Genomic DNA, 15,722 nt, shown 5'->3' with positions numbered 1-15,722 from the left:
CCCGGGCACTGGTTATCATGCCAGGGCACTGGTTATCGTGACCAGGCACTGGTTATCATCCCTGGGCACTAGTTATCATGCCCAGGCACTGGTTATCATGCCAGGGCACTGGTTTTCATGCCAATGCAATAGTTATCATGCCAAGGCACTGGTTGTCATGCCCGGGCACTGGTTATCATGCCAGGGCACTGGTTATCATGACCAGGCACTGGTTATCATGCCCGGGCACTGGTTATCATGCCAAGGCACTGGTTATCATGACCAGGCAATGGTTATCATGCCCATGCACTGGTTATCATGCCTATGCAATAGTAATCATGCCAAGGCACTGGTTGTCATGCCCGGGCACTGGTTATCATGCCAGGGCGCTGCTTATCATGACCAGGCACTGGTTATCATGCCCGGGCACTAGTTATCATGCCCAGGCACTGGGTATCATGCCAGTGCACTGGTTGTCATGCCCGGACACTGGTTATCATGCCCGGGCACTGGTAATCATGCCCGGGCATTCAAATTCAAATTCAAATTCAAATTCAAAGTTTATTCTCTAAGGATTACAATGCTGAGTTTACAGAAATTTGGTTATTGTGTGGTTTACATGTAGTAAAATAATGATTACAGAGTGTACCACTAGAACACCTAGCATGGCTAGGCATTTCGGGCAGACTTAGTTTTATTCTTAATTGTAAAATATTACAAATTATGAGGTAAGTTGGTATTATGGCTAAGTGACTAAATACTAGTTTGTGAGTTTAGCAATGTGAATGTTTTTGTTTTGGCACAGTACATAGTTTCAGTATTGGAGTATCACAGGATTCATTATTTTAAGATTGAGATTAATATTTCTGTTTATGGTCAAATGAGTGAGTGAGTGTAAGTGTGAACCACCAGGTGGTATTCGTGTAGTTAGTTGACGGGGTGTATCAGGGAGATAAGATGTTTTCTAATGGTAGTTTTGAAGGTGATGAATGTGTCTGCAGTTCTAGAGTTCTCAGGTAGGGTATTCCAGATTTTAGGGCCTTTGACATACATTGAATTTTTGTAAAGGTTTAGTCGGACACAGGGAATGTCGTAGAGATGTTTGTGTCTGGTGTTATGTCTGTGGGTTCTGTCACAACTATCAAGAAAGCGTTTTAGGTCAAGGTTGATATTAGAGTTTAAGGCACTGTAGATGTAGATTGCACAGCAGTAAGTGTGGATGTACTGAACTGGGAGTAAGTTTAAGTCTATGAAGAGTGGGGGGGGGTGTTGCCAGGGATGGAATTTAGTGATTATTCTTACTGCAGCTTTTTGTTGGGTTATTATTGGCTTTAGGTGTGTTGCTGCAGTTGATCCCCAAGCACAAATAGCATAGGTGAGGTATGGATAAATAAGTGAGTGGTATAGTGTGAGAAGGGCATTTTGCGGCACGTAGTATCGTATCTTGGAGAGGATCCCAACCGTTTTGGATACTTTTTTGGTTATATGCTGGATATGGGTGCTGAAATTCAGGTTGTTGTCAAGCTATAAGCCTAGGAATTTGCCCCCATTATTTCTGGTAATTAGTGTGTTGTCAATCTTAATGTTAATTTGTGCATCTCCTGCTCTGCTACAAAACATAATATAGTAGGTTTTGTCAGTGTTAAGCGTAAGTTTATTGGCTGTCATCCAAGTCGATATTTTAATCAGCTCCTCATTCACATTGGTGTTGAGGGTGGCAAGATTAGGGTGAGTCGTGTCGTCAGAAAAGAGAATGGGTTTCAGGTGTTGGGATACGTTTGGAAGGTCATTGATGTATATGAGGAAGAGCAGGGGACCAAGGACACTTCCCTGCGGAACTCCAGTATCAAGTGGCCGTGTTGCTGATGCTGTGTCTTTAATGGTGACATACTGATACCTATTAGTAATGTAAGATTTGAAATAAGCAAGCACATGGCCTCTTATATCGTAATGATCAAGTTTGTGGAGTAGGATGTCGTGGTCTACTGTGTCAAAATCTTTTCTTAGGTCAATAAAAATTCCTAGTGAATATTCCTTATTTTCCAATGCTGTGTAAAGCAGATCTAGCATTTTTATAATTGCATCATTAGTGCTTTTATTTTTCCTGAATCCAAATTGGCAGGGGTTGAGTATGTTTTGAGCCGTTATAAATGAATACAGTCTCCTGTGCACGAGTTTCTCAAAGATTTTGGATAGCAATGGTAAGTTAGATATTGGCCTATAGTTGTTTAAGTCTGTAGGGTCACCACCTTTATGTATTGGTGTAACCCTTGCCATCTTGAGTAGTTTCGGGAAGGTGCTAGTCTCTAGTGACTTGTTAAAAAGTAATGAAATAGCATGCGAAAGGACATGGGCCGCTCGCTTGTACAGTAATGGTGGGACATGAGACAGATTCCCCGAGTTGTTTTTAAGTGACTTTATGATCTCAATGACTTCCGTGGGCTCAGTTGGGGCAAGATAGAAGGAATTAGGGAAATTCCCATCTAGGTAGTCCCCGGCATGGGCATTGGTATGTGGGATTTTACTGGCGAGATTAGATCCTATGGTTGAGAAGAAGTCGTTTATCTTGTTAGCTGTGTCAGTGGGATGTAGTGGTGTTTCATTAGGTTTAGTTAGGACAATATTCTTGGTTTTTCTCAGTTTGTGGGTCCTAGAATCTGAGAGAGTGTTTTCCAGGTCTTTTTTATATCTCCTCTAGTGTCTGTGAATCTACTGGAGTAGTATAGTTGTTTGGCTTTCTTTATTACTTTGGTGAGAGCTGATGAATAGTGTTTAAGAATATCTTTGTGTATTAAGCCCTGTCTATATTGCTTTTCATATTGGTGTTTCTTATCAATGGATTTCAGAATGGTGCTGGTTAGCCATGGGCAACCAAGCCGTTTGTTTGTGATCTGTTTTGTTTTTATAGGACAATGTTTGTTGTATAGTCTAAGTAATTTGTTAAGAAAAATGTCTGTCCAGTCATCAATACCATTGGCCTTGGAGAATTCTGTAGGCCAATCAACAGTCTCTAGGTCAGCTGTGAACTTCCTTACTGAGGCCTCGTTATGGAGTCTAAATGAGACTTTGTTGTATTCAAGTGGTGGTTTACTAATGTTTGTCAGGAGGAAGGTAGGGTAGTGGTCTGTAGTGCTATCTGTGATTATCCCTGATTTAAGGGGGGCTAGTATATTGGTCCATATGTGGTCTATTATGGATGCACTTGTCTCAGTGAGCCTGGTTGGTTTAGTTATTGTTGGTATGAGAAGTGTGTTGTTCATATTGTTGATGAAATCAGTTACAGGCTGATCATCTAGTAAGCCAAGGTTGATGTTGAAGTCTCCAGCTAAGAGAAGGTGGTGCTTATTCATTTGTCTGTTTGTTATTAGTGACTTTAATTTCTCACTGAAATTTGGGATGTTTGTGTGAGGTATCCGGTAAATGGCACCGATTGTTATAGGCGTCTTAAGTTTTTTTTACAGTAAAATTAGCAAAAATGTATTCCCCATATTCATCACTAAAGCAAGTGGTGCTAAGACAAGATAATTGGTTAGAGTAATAGATTGCAATACCACCCCCAACTTGGTTTGGTCTGCAGTTGTGAATTGCTGTGTATCCTGGTAGAGGGTAGATATCTATTGTATCCTGCTTAAGCCAGGTCTCAGAAAGAATAATGCAGGAGAAGGGTGTCTTTAGTGATTCAAGGAGTGCTAGGAGGTCATCATAGTGTTTGCTTAAGGACCTGATGTTGTAGTTAAGTACTGATAGACTTTTAGCATTGTTTAGGATAGTGGTGGCTTGTGATGCTGTGTAATAAAGGCAGTTACTTTCCAATAGGTTTTGATTGGGTGTCAGATTATGGAGGTTTAGATCAGGGTCAACGTGATCAATCATCTTCTAGGTTTAAATTATGGTTATTTATATCCTGAGTTGTGTGTTGAGTTCTAGTACTGATATCTGTAGTGGTAGGAGGTTTGGACAAGTATATAGCTAGAGTATTTTGGTCATGTAGGGTATAGTCACTACTACACATAGTGAAGTTGATGTTGTCTATGTGTTGTGCTGGAATGAACTAAAGTACAACTAGGTATAAACTAGTAATATAAAAATACAAATTAAAAATAGAACAAGACTCTCACTTGTAATTGCACTAAGGTCTAATAATGACTTTTGTGGAGTCTATGTTTTGAGCTAGAATGAGCTATAGTACAATAGGTTTAATCTAATAATAAAAATACAAATTAAAAATAGCACTAGTCTCTCACTAGTAATTGCACTATGGTCTAATATAGTGAATTTGGTATTGACTATGTATTGAGTTAGAATGAGCTATGGTACAACTGAATTTAATATAATAATATAAAAATACAAATTAAAAATAGCACCAGTCTCTCACTAGTAATTGCACTATGGTGTAATATAGTGAATTTGGTATTGACTATGTATTGAGCTAGAAAGTGCTATAGTACAACTAGGTTTAGTCTAATAATATAAAAATACAAATTACAAATAGCACCAGTCTCTCACTAGTAATTGCACTATGGTCTAGTATAGTGAATTTGGTATTGACTATGTATTGAGCTAGAATGAGCTAGAGTAAAACTGTGATTAATCTAATAATATATTAAAGGCACAAGACTCTCAATTGTAATTGCACTAAGGTCTTATATAAGTTGTTTACAAGAATTAGAGTATAATTAGATTTAAATTGACAGGATAAAATACACAAATTAAGGTAGCAAAAGAATAAAAAAAAAATGATAAAAATAAAAATGGCAATGACTTGGTTATAATATGCTAGTAAGATGGTAGACAGGATAATATAAAAGTTGTAGTTGAAAATACTAGTTTAAAAAAGTATGGAATAAAAATGGTCAATAAAAGAAGTTTACAATAAATTTGATCAATATAGTTTAAAGTAAAATTGGGCAATAAGAGGGATTTAGAATAAAATTGGGCAATTGAGTATTTTTTAAAGTGAGGTAGAATTATTGAAGACAAGTTATGGTTAGTTTATAATAAAATAAGATGGAACAGTGATGTGGTAAGTTGTAAAAAAGGAGATAGATTCTGTAGATATTAAACACAATTAAGACTATGAGGTAGAATGGTCGTTGAATACAACAATGACAATTAAAAGTAGTTGGGGTATTAGAATTTTAGGGGGGCACAAATTTATGACAATATAACACTAACTGTGGACTGTGGGTATTATCTGCACTTTACTCTGATACTGTTAGTCCAGCCTCACTTAGGAATGTTTTAAGGTCATGTTTTGTAGAGATGAAGTATCTCTTCCCAGTGGGCTGTTTCCTAACTGCAATTTTTCCATCCCTCACAAAGCACTGGTGGATTTTTTGGGCATAGCGTAATTTTCTTAGCCGATAAAGAAGGTTTTGTCTTGGTTTGGTAAGGCACTCATTGACGTAAACATCAGTTTTCATAGAAATAGATGTTTTTAGTAGGTTGTTTCTTTGTAGGCTAGTTTGGAATTTTAACAGCACTGTTTTTTTACCAGCTTGGTAGCCCATCAGTTTGCAATCCTTTAGGTCATCACTACGGTTGTTAAGGCGAAGGTGGTCCTTGATAAGCTGTAGGGTGGTCTCCATGCAGGTCTCTTGGGTGACTGTGGCTGGGAGATGTTTGCTGTTAACTACAACAGCGTCAGATAGCTGCTGTTGGTCATTATGGTCTTGGAAGTTGGTTATGACATTGGCAAGTTGTTGGTCCACTCTTGATCTTTCCTCTGTAATGTTGGTAGTAAGTAGGGTGACTTGGTCTTTTAGAGCGTTGATGGTGTCTAGGGACTGGGTGTGGGTGTTGCTTTGTTGTTCTAGAGTGTCTAGTTTATGTTCTAGATCAGTGATCTTGTTGAGGTAATCTGCATTGCTAGCCTTTAGTTCCTGCATTTCCTGAGTTAGTTTGGTGATCGTTTGGTTCTGAATCATAAGGAGTTTAGCTATTTCTGGGTCCGTGATCTTCTTGACATCAAATACTGGGAAGGAGTTATCTTGGACTGTAGAGGCGGCCATGTTTGTTGTTGTCTGTCGTGTGTTGTAGTGATGCCGGTGGGTGATGAGGGTTGTGTCCTGGCTGGCAGTACCACAAGTTTTCCTCGTGTTATTACTGCTCTCACCTTTGATGGTAGGAGTCCTTAGCTGGTTACTGGATCTTCTTTTATTGTTCTGACCCTTGTCCATTGGTTGTGGCTTCGGGTGAATAGTAGGCGATGGGTGATGGGTGAATGTTGTGGAGTATCACTTCAGTGGCAGCGGGGTAGGAGGTGGTAGTACGAGTCCTATTAGTTGGTAATTTGTGAACTTTTGGGTGATTTCTGCAGTTGCTTTATATCATTGGTTATCATCCCCGGGAACTAGGTATCATGCCAGGGCAATGGTTATCATTCCCGGGCAATGGTTATGGCAGGGCACTGGTCATTATGCCCGGGCACTAGTAATCATCCCCGGGCATTGGTTACCATGCCCAGGCACTGGTTATCATGCCAGGGCACTGGTTATCATGCCCGAGCACTGGTTATCATGCCCGGGCACTGGTAATCATGCCCGGACACAGGCTATCATGCCCGGGCACTGGTAATCATGCCCGGACACAGGCTATCATGCCCGGGCACTGGTTATCATGCCCAGGCACTGGTTATCATGCCCGAGCACTTATTATACCTGGGCACTGGTTATCATGCCAGGGCACTGGTCATCATACCCGGGCACTGGTTATCATGCCTAGGCACTGGTTATCATGCCCGGGCAATGGTTATCATGCCCGGTCACTGGTTATCATGACTGGGCGCTGGTTATCATGCCCGGGCACTGGTTATCATGCCAAGGCACTGGTTATCATGCCCGGGCACTAGTTATCATGCTCGGGCACCGGTTATCATGTCCGGGCACTGGTTTTCATGCCAAGGCACTGATTATCATGCCAGGGCATTGGCTATCATGCCCAGGTACTGGTTATCATTCCCGGGCACTGGTTATCATGCCCAGACACTGGTTATCATGCCAGGGCAGTGGTTATCATGCCCTGGCACTGTTTATCATGCCTGGACACTGTTAATAATACCATTGCACTCGTTATCATCCCCAGGCACTGGGTATCATGCCAGGGCAATAGTTATCATGCCCAGGCACTGGTTATCATGCCAGGACAATGGCTATCATGCCCCAGCACTGGTTATCATACCCGGGCACTGGTTATCATGCCCGGGCACTGGTTATCATGCCAGGGCACTTGTTTTCATGCCCAGGCACTGGTTATCATGCCCGGGCACTGGTTATCATGCCAGGGCACTGGTTATCATGCAATGGCACTAGTTATCATGACCGAGCACTAGTTATGATGCCCAGGCACTGGTTGTCATGCCAGGGCACTGGTTATCATGCCCGAGTACTGGTAATCATGCCCGGGCACTGGTTATCATCCATGGGCACTGGCTATCATGCATGGGTACTTGTTATCATGCCAAGGCACTGGTTATCATTCCGGGCACTGGTTATCATGCCAAGGCACTGGTTATCATGCCCGGGCACTGGTTATCATCCATGGGCACTGGCTATCATGCATGGGTACTTGTTATCATGCCAATGCACTGGTTATCATTCCGGGCACTGGTTATCATGCCAAGGCACTGGTTATCATGCCCGGGCACTAGTTATCATGCCCAGGCACTGGTTATCATGCCAGAGAACTGGTTGTCATGCCCGGACACTGGTTATCATGCCCGGGCACTGGTAATCATGCCCGGGCACTGGTTATCATCCCCGGGAGCTGGTTATCATGCCAAAGCAATGGTTATCATTCCCGGGCAATGGTTATCATGCCAGGGCACTGGTCATCATGCCCGGGCACTAGTAATCATGCCCGGGCACTGGTTATCATGCCCAGGCGCTGGTTATAATGTCCCGGCACTGGTTATCATGCCCGGGCACTGGATATCATCCTCAGGCACTGGTTATCATGCCCGGGCACTGGATATCATGCCCGGGCACTGATTATCATGTCCGGGCACTGGTTTTCATGCACAGACACTGGTTATCAAGCCCGGGTTGTGGTTATCATGCTCAGGAATTTGTTATCATGCCAGGGCTCTGGCTATCATGCCCAGGTACTGGTTATCATGCCCGGGCACTGGTTATCACGCCCAGACACTGGTTATCATGCCAGGGCACTGGTTATCATGCCTGGGCACTGTTAATAATACCAGTGCACTCGTTATCATCCCCAGGCACTGTGTATCATGCCAGGGCAATGGTTATCATGCCCAGGCACTGGTTATCGTGCCAGGACAATGGTTATCATGCCCGGCACTAGATATCATGCCCGGGCACTGGTTATCATGCTCGGGCACTGGTTATCATGCCAGGGCGCTGGTTATAATGCCCGGCTACTCGTTGTCATGCCAGGGCACTGGTTATCATGCCCGGGCATTTGTTATCATGCACGGGCACTGGTTATTACGCCCGGGGACTGGTTATCATGCCCGGGCACTGGTAATCATGCCTGGACACTGGCTATCATGCCCGGGCACTGGTTACCATGCCCAGGCACTGGTTATCATGCCAGGGCACTTATTATACCCGGGCACTGGTTATCATGCCAGGGCACTGGTCGTCATACCCGGGCACTGGTTATCATGCCTAGGCGCTGGTTATTATGCCCGGGCAATGGTTATCATGCCCGGTCACTAGTTATCAATACCGGGCGCTGGTTATCATGCCCGGGCACTGCTTATCATGCCAGGGCACTGGTTATCATGCCCGGGCACTAGTTATTATGCCCGGGCACTGGTTATCATGCCCGGGCACTGGTTATCGTGCCCAGGTACTGGTTATCATGCCCGGGCACTAGTTATTATGCGCGGGCACTGGTTATCATGCCCGGGCACTGGTTATAATACCCGGGCACTGGTTATCTTGTCCGGGCACTGGTTTTCATGCCAAGGCACTGGTTATCATGCCAGGGCACTGGCTATCATGCCCAGGTACTGGTTATCATTCCCGGGCACTGGTTATCATGCCCAGTCACTGGTTATCATGCCAGGGCACTGGTTAGCATGCCCTGGCACTGTTTATCATGCCATTGCACTCGTTATCATCCCTAGGCACTGGGTATCATGCAATGGCAATAGTTATCATGCCCATGCACTGGTTATCATGCCAGGACAATGGCTATCATGCCCCTGCACTGGTTATCATGCCCGGGCATTGGTTATCATGCCCGGGCACTGGTTATCATGCCAGGGCACTTGTTATCATGCCCAGGCAATGGTTATCATGCCCGGGCACTGGTTATCATGCCAGGCACTGGTTATCATGCCCAGTCACTAGTTATCATGACCGAGCACTAGTTATGATGCCCAGGCACTGGTTGTCATGCCAGGGCACTGGTTATCATGCCCGAGTACTGGTAATCATGCCCGGGCACTGGTTATCATGCCTGGGCACTGGGTATCATGCATGGGCACTTGTTATCACGCCAAGGCACTGATTATGATGCCAATGCATTGGTTATCATTCCCGGGCACTGGTTATCATGCCAAGGCACTGGTTATCATGCCCGGGCACTAGTTATCATGCCCAGGCACTGGTTATCATGCCAGAGAACTGGTTGTCATGCCCGGACACTGGTTATCATGCCCGGGCACTGGTAATCATGCCCGGGCACTGGTTATCATCCCCGGGAGCTGGGTATCATGCCAAAGCAATGGTTATCATTCCCGAGCAATGGTTATCTTGCCAGGGCACTGGTCATCATGCCCGGGCACTAGTAATCATGCCCGGGCACTGGTTATCGTGCCCAGGCGCAGGTTATCCTGTTCCGGCACTGGTTATCATGCCCGGGCACTGGTTATCATGTCATGTCACTGGTTATCATGCCCGGGCAATGGTTATCATGCCCGGGCACGGGATATCATCCTCAGGCACTGGTTATCATGCCCGGGCACTGGATATCATGCCCGGGCACTGATTATCATGTCCGGGCACTGGTTATCATGCCTGGGCACTGTTAATAATACCAGTGCACTCGTTATCATCCCCAGGCACTGTGTATCATGCCAGGGCCATGGTTATCACGCCCAGGTACTGGTTATCATGCCAGGACAATGGTTATCATGCCCGGGCACTGGATATCATGCCCGGGCACTGGTTATCATGCTCGGGCACTGGTTATCATGCCAGGGCGCTGGTTATAATGCCCGGCTACTCATTGTCATGCCAGGGCACTGGTTTTCATGCCCGGGCACTGGTTATCGTGCCCGGGTATTGGTTATCATGCACGGGCACTGGTTATTATGCCCGGGGAATGGTTATCATGCCCGGGAACTTGTTATCATGCCAGGGCACTGGCTATCATGCCCGGCACTGGTTATCATGCCCGGGCACTGACTATCATGCCCGAGCACTGGTTTTCATGCCATAGCACTGGTTATCATGCCATAGCATTGGTTATCATGCCAGGGCACTGGTTATCGTGCCCGGGCACTGGTTATCATTCCCGGGCACTGGTTATCATGCCCGGGCACTGGCTATCATGCCTGGGCACTGGTTATCATGCCCGGGCACTGGTTATCATGCCCGGGCACTGGTTATCAAGCCCGGGCACTGGTTATCATCCACGAGCACTGGTTATTATGCCCGGACACTGATTATCAACCCCATGCACTGGGTATCATGCCAGCGCAATGCTTATCATGCCAGGGCACTAGTTTTCATGTCAGGGCACTGGTTATCATGCCCGGGCACTGGTTATCATGCCCGGGCACTGGTTATCATGCCCGGGTTCCTGTTATCGTGCCTGGGCACTGGTTATCATGCTCGGGCACTGGTTATCATGCCAAAGCACTGGTTGTCATGCCCGGGCACTGGTTATCATACGTGGGCACTGGGTGCCATGCCAGGGCAATTGTTCTCATGCCCGGGGACAGGTTATCATGCCAGGGAACTGGTTATCATGCCCGGGCACTGGTTATCATGCCCATGCACTGCTTATCCTGCCCAGGCTCTGGTTATAATGCCCGGGCACTGGTTATCATGCCCGTGCACTGGTTATGATGCCCGGGCACTGGCTTTCATGCCCGGACACTGGTTATCATGCCCGGACACTGGCTATCATGCCCGGGCACTGGTTATCATGCCCGGGCAGTGGTTATCATGCTCAGGAACTGGTTATCATGCCAGGGCTCTGGCTATCTTGCGCAGGTACTGGTTATCATGCCCGGGCACTGGTTATCATGTCCAGACACTGGTTTTCATGCCAGGGCACTGGTTATCATGCCCGGGCACTGTTAATAATACCTGTGCACTCGTTATCGTCCCCAGGCACTGGGTGTCATGCCAGGGCAATGGTTATCATGCCCAGGCACTGGTTATCATGCCAGGAGAATGATTATCATGCCCGGGCACTGGATATCATGCCCGTGCACTGGTTATCATGCCGGGGCACTGGTTATCATGCCAGGGCACTGGTTATCATGCCCGGCTGCTCGTTGTCATGCCAGGGCACTGGTTATCATGCCCGGGCACTAGTTATCATTCTCGGGCACTGGTTATCATGCCCAGGCACTGGATATCATGCCTGGGCACTAATTATCATGCCCGGGTACTGGTTATCATGCCCGGGCACTGGTTATCATCCACGGGCACTTGTTATTATGCCCAGACGCTGGTTTTCAACCCCAGGCACTGGGTATCATGCCAGGGCAATGCTTATCATGCCCGGGCACTAGTTATCATGTCAGGGCACTGGTTTTCACGCCCGGCACTGGGTGTCATGCCAGGGCAAACGTTTTCATGCTCAGGGACTGGATATCATGCCAGCGCACTGGTTATCATGCCCGGGCACTGTTTCTATGCCCGGGCACTGGTTATCATGCCCGGGCACTGGCTATCATGCCCGAGCACTGCTTATCATTCTCGGGCACTGGTTAACATACCAAAGCGCTGGTTGTCATGCCCGGGCACTGCTTATCATCCATGGGCACTGGGTACCATGCCAGGGGAATTGTTATCATGCCCGGGGACAGGTTATCATGCTCAATGACTGATTATCATGCCCGTGCACAGGTTATCATGCCGCGGCACTGGTTATCCTGCCCGGCCACTGGTTATCAAGTCTGGGCACTGGTTATCATGCCCGTGCACTGGTTATGATGCCCGGGCAATGGTTATCATGCCCGGGCGCTGGTTATCACGCCCGGACACTGGCTATCATGCCCGGGCACTGTTTAACATGCCAGGGCACTGGCTGTCATGCCCGGGCACTGGTTATAATGCCCTGGCACTATTTATCATGCCCGGGCACTGGTTATCATGCTCAGGCACTTGTTATCATGCCCAGGCTCTGGTTTTCATGCCCGGGCACTGGTTATCATGCCCGGGCTCAGGTTATCATGCCCGAGCACTGGTTATCATGCCCGGGCACTGGTTATCATGGCCGGGATCTTGTTTTCATGCCCGGGCACTGGTTATGCCCAGGCACTGTTTATCATGCCCGGGCACTGGTTATCATGCCCGAGCACTGGTTATAATACCATGGCACTGGTTATCATGCCCAGGCACTTGTTATCATGCCCGGGCACTGGTTATCATGCCTGTGCTCTTGTTATGATGCCCGGGCCCTGGTTATCATGCCCGGGCACTAGTTATCATGCCCGGGCACTGGTTATCATGCCCGGGCACTGGTTATCATTCCCGGGCACTGGTTATGATGCCCGGGAACTGGTTATTATGCCAGGGCACTGGTTATCATGCCCAGGGAGTGGTTATCATGCCCGGGCACTGGTTATCATGCCCAGGCACTTGTTATCATGCTCGGGCGCTGGTTATCATGCTTGTGCTCTTGTTATGTTGCCCGGTCCCTGGTTATCATGCCCGGGCAACTGGTTTTCATGCCCGGGCACTGGTTGTCATGCCCGGGCACTGGTTATCATTCCCGGGCACTGGTTATGATGCCCGATAACTGTTTATTATGCCAGTGCACTGGTTATCATGCCCAGGCGCTGGTTATCATGCCCGGGCACTGGTTATCTTGCCCGGGCACTGGCCATCATGCTTCCGGCACTGGTTATCATGCTCGGGCACTGGTTATCATACCCGGGCACTTGTTATTATTCCCGGGCACTGGTCATCATGCCCGGGCACTGGCTATCATATCCGGGCACTGGTTATCGTGCCAGGGCATTGATTATCATGCCTGGGCACTGATAATCATGTCCGGGCACTGGTTATCATGCCCGGGCACTGATTATCATTCCCCGGCCACTGGTTATCATGCCCAGGCACTGGTTATCATGCCTGTTCACTGGTTATCATGCCAGGGCATTGGTTATCATGCCCGGGCATTGGTTATCATACCCGGGCACTGGTTATAATTCCCGGGCACTGGTTATCATGCCCCGGCACTGGTTATCATGCCTGTTCACTGGTTATCATGCCAGGGCATTGGTTATCATGCCCGGGCATTGGTTATCATGCCCAGGCACTGGTTATAGTGCCCGGGCGTTGGTTATCATGCCCGGGCATTGGTTATCATGCCCGAGCATTAGTTATCATGCCCCGGCACTGGTTATGATGCCCGTTCATTTGTTATCATGCCCGGCAACAGGTTATCATGCCCGGGAACTGGTTATCATGCCCGGGCATTGGTTATCGTGCCCGGGCATTGGTTATCATGCCCGAGTATTGGTTATCATCCCCGGGCACTGGTGATCATGCCCGTTCATTTGTTATCATGCACGGCAACAGGTTATCATTCCCGGGCACTGGTTATCATTTCGGGGCACTGGCTATCATGGCAATGCAATAGTTATCATTCCAAGGCACTGGTTATCATGACCAGGCAATGGTTATCATGCCCAGGCACTGGTTATCATGCCAATGCAATAGTTATCATGCCAAGGCACTGATTATCATGCCCGGGCAATAGTTATCATGCCAGGGCACTGGTTATCATGACCAGGCTCTGGTTATCATGCCCGGGCACTAGTTATCATGCCCAGGCACTGGTTATCATGCCAGGGCACTGGTTGTCATGCCCGGGCACTGGTTATCATGCCAGGGCACTTGTTATCATGCCCAGGCACTGGTTATCATGCCAGGGCACTGGTTATCATGCCAGGGCACTGGTTATCTTGCCCAGGCACTAGTTATCATGACCGAGCACTAGTTATGATGCCCAGGCACTGGTTATCATGCCCGGGCACTGGTTATCATGCCCGAGTACTGGTAATCATGCCCGGGCACTGGTTATCATCCCTGGGCACTGGGTATCATGCATGAGCATTTGTTATCATGCCAAGCCACTGGTTATCATGCCAAGGCAATAGTTATCATGCCAGGGCACTGATTATCATGCCAGGGCACTGGTTATCATTCCCGGGCACTAGTTATCATGCCAAGGCACTGGTTATCATTCCCAGGCAGTGGTTATCATGCCCGGGCACTAGTTATTATGCCCAGGCACTGGTTATCATGCCAGAGAACTGGTTGTCATGCCCGGGCACTGGTAATCATGCCCGGGCACTGATTATCATCCCCGGGAACTGGGTATCATGCCAAAGCAATGGTTATCCTTCCAGGGCAATGGTTATCATGCCAGGGCACTGGTCATCATGCCCGGGCACTAGTAATCATGCCCGGGTACTGGTTATCATGCCCAGGCGCTGGTTATCCTGTCCCGGCACTGGTTATCATGCCCGGGCACTGGTTATCATGTCATGTCACTGGTTATCATGCCCGGGCAATGGTTATCATGCCCGGGCACTGGATATCATACTCAGGCACTGGTTTTCATGCCCGGGCACTGGATATCATGCCCGGGCACTGATTATCATGTCCGGGCACTGGTTTTCATGCACAGGCACTGGTTACCAAGCCCGTGTACTGGTTATCATGCCCGGGCACTGGTTATCATGCCCAAACACTGGTTATCATGCCCGGGCACTTGTTATCATGCCCGGGAACTTGTTATCATGCCCGGGCACTGGTTATGCCCAGGCTCTGGTTATCATGCCCGGGGACTGGTTATCATGCCCGAGCACTGGTTATAATACCATGGCACTGGTTATCATGCCCAGGCACTTTTTTTCATGCCCGGGCACTGGTTATCATGCCTGTGCTCTTGTTATGATGCCCGGGCCCTGGGTATCATGCCCGGGCACTGGTTATCATTCCCGGGCACTGGTTATGATGCCCGGGAACTGATTATTATGCCAGGGCACTGGTTATCATGCCCAGGGACTGGTTATCATGCCCGGGCACTGGTTATCTTGCCCTGGCACTGGCTATGATGCCAAGGCACCCTTTATCGTGCCCGGGCACTGGTTATCATGCCCGGGCACTTGTTATTATTCCCGGGCACTGGTCATCATGCCCGGGCACTGGCTATCATATCCGGGCACTGGTTAACGTGCCCGGGCATTGGTTATCATGCCTGGGCACTGGTTATCATGCCCGGGCACTGGTTATCATGCCCGGGCACTGATTATCATTCCCGGGCACTGGTTATCATGTCCGGGCACTGGTTATCATGCCCGGGCACTGGTTATCATGCCTGGGCATTGGTTATCATGCCAGGGCATTGGTTATCATGCCCGGGCATTGGTTATCATACCTGGGCACTGGTTATCATGCCCGGGCACTGATTATCATGCCCGGGCACTGGCTATCATGCCCGGGCACTGTTTATCATGCCCGAGTACTGGTTATCATGTCTTACCTGGAGGTTACCTGGAGGTTATTCCGGGGATC

The sequence above is a fragment of the Cherax quadricarinatus genome, chromosome 79, assembly GCF_038502225.1.
Source record: "Cherax quadricarinatus isolate ZL_2023a chromosome 79, ASM3850222v1, whole genome shotgun sequence".
In the NCBI taxonomy this organism is placed as follows: Eukaryota; Metazoa; Arthropoda; class Malacostraca; order Decapoda; family Parastacidae; genus Cherax; species Cherax quadricarinatus.
This window is presented reverse-complemented; position numbering follows the sequence as displayed.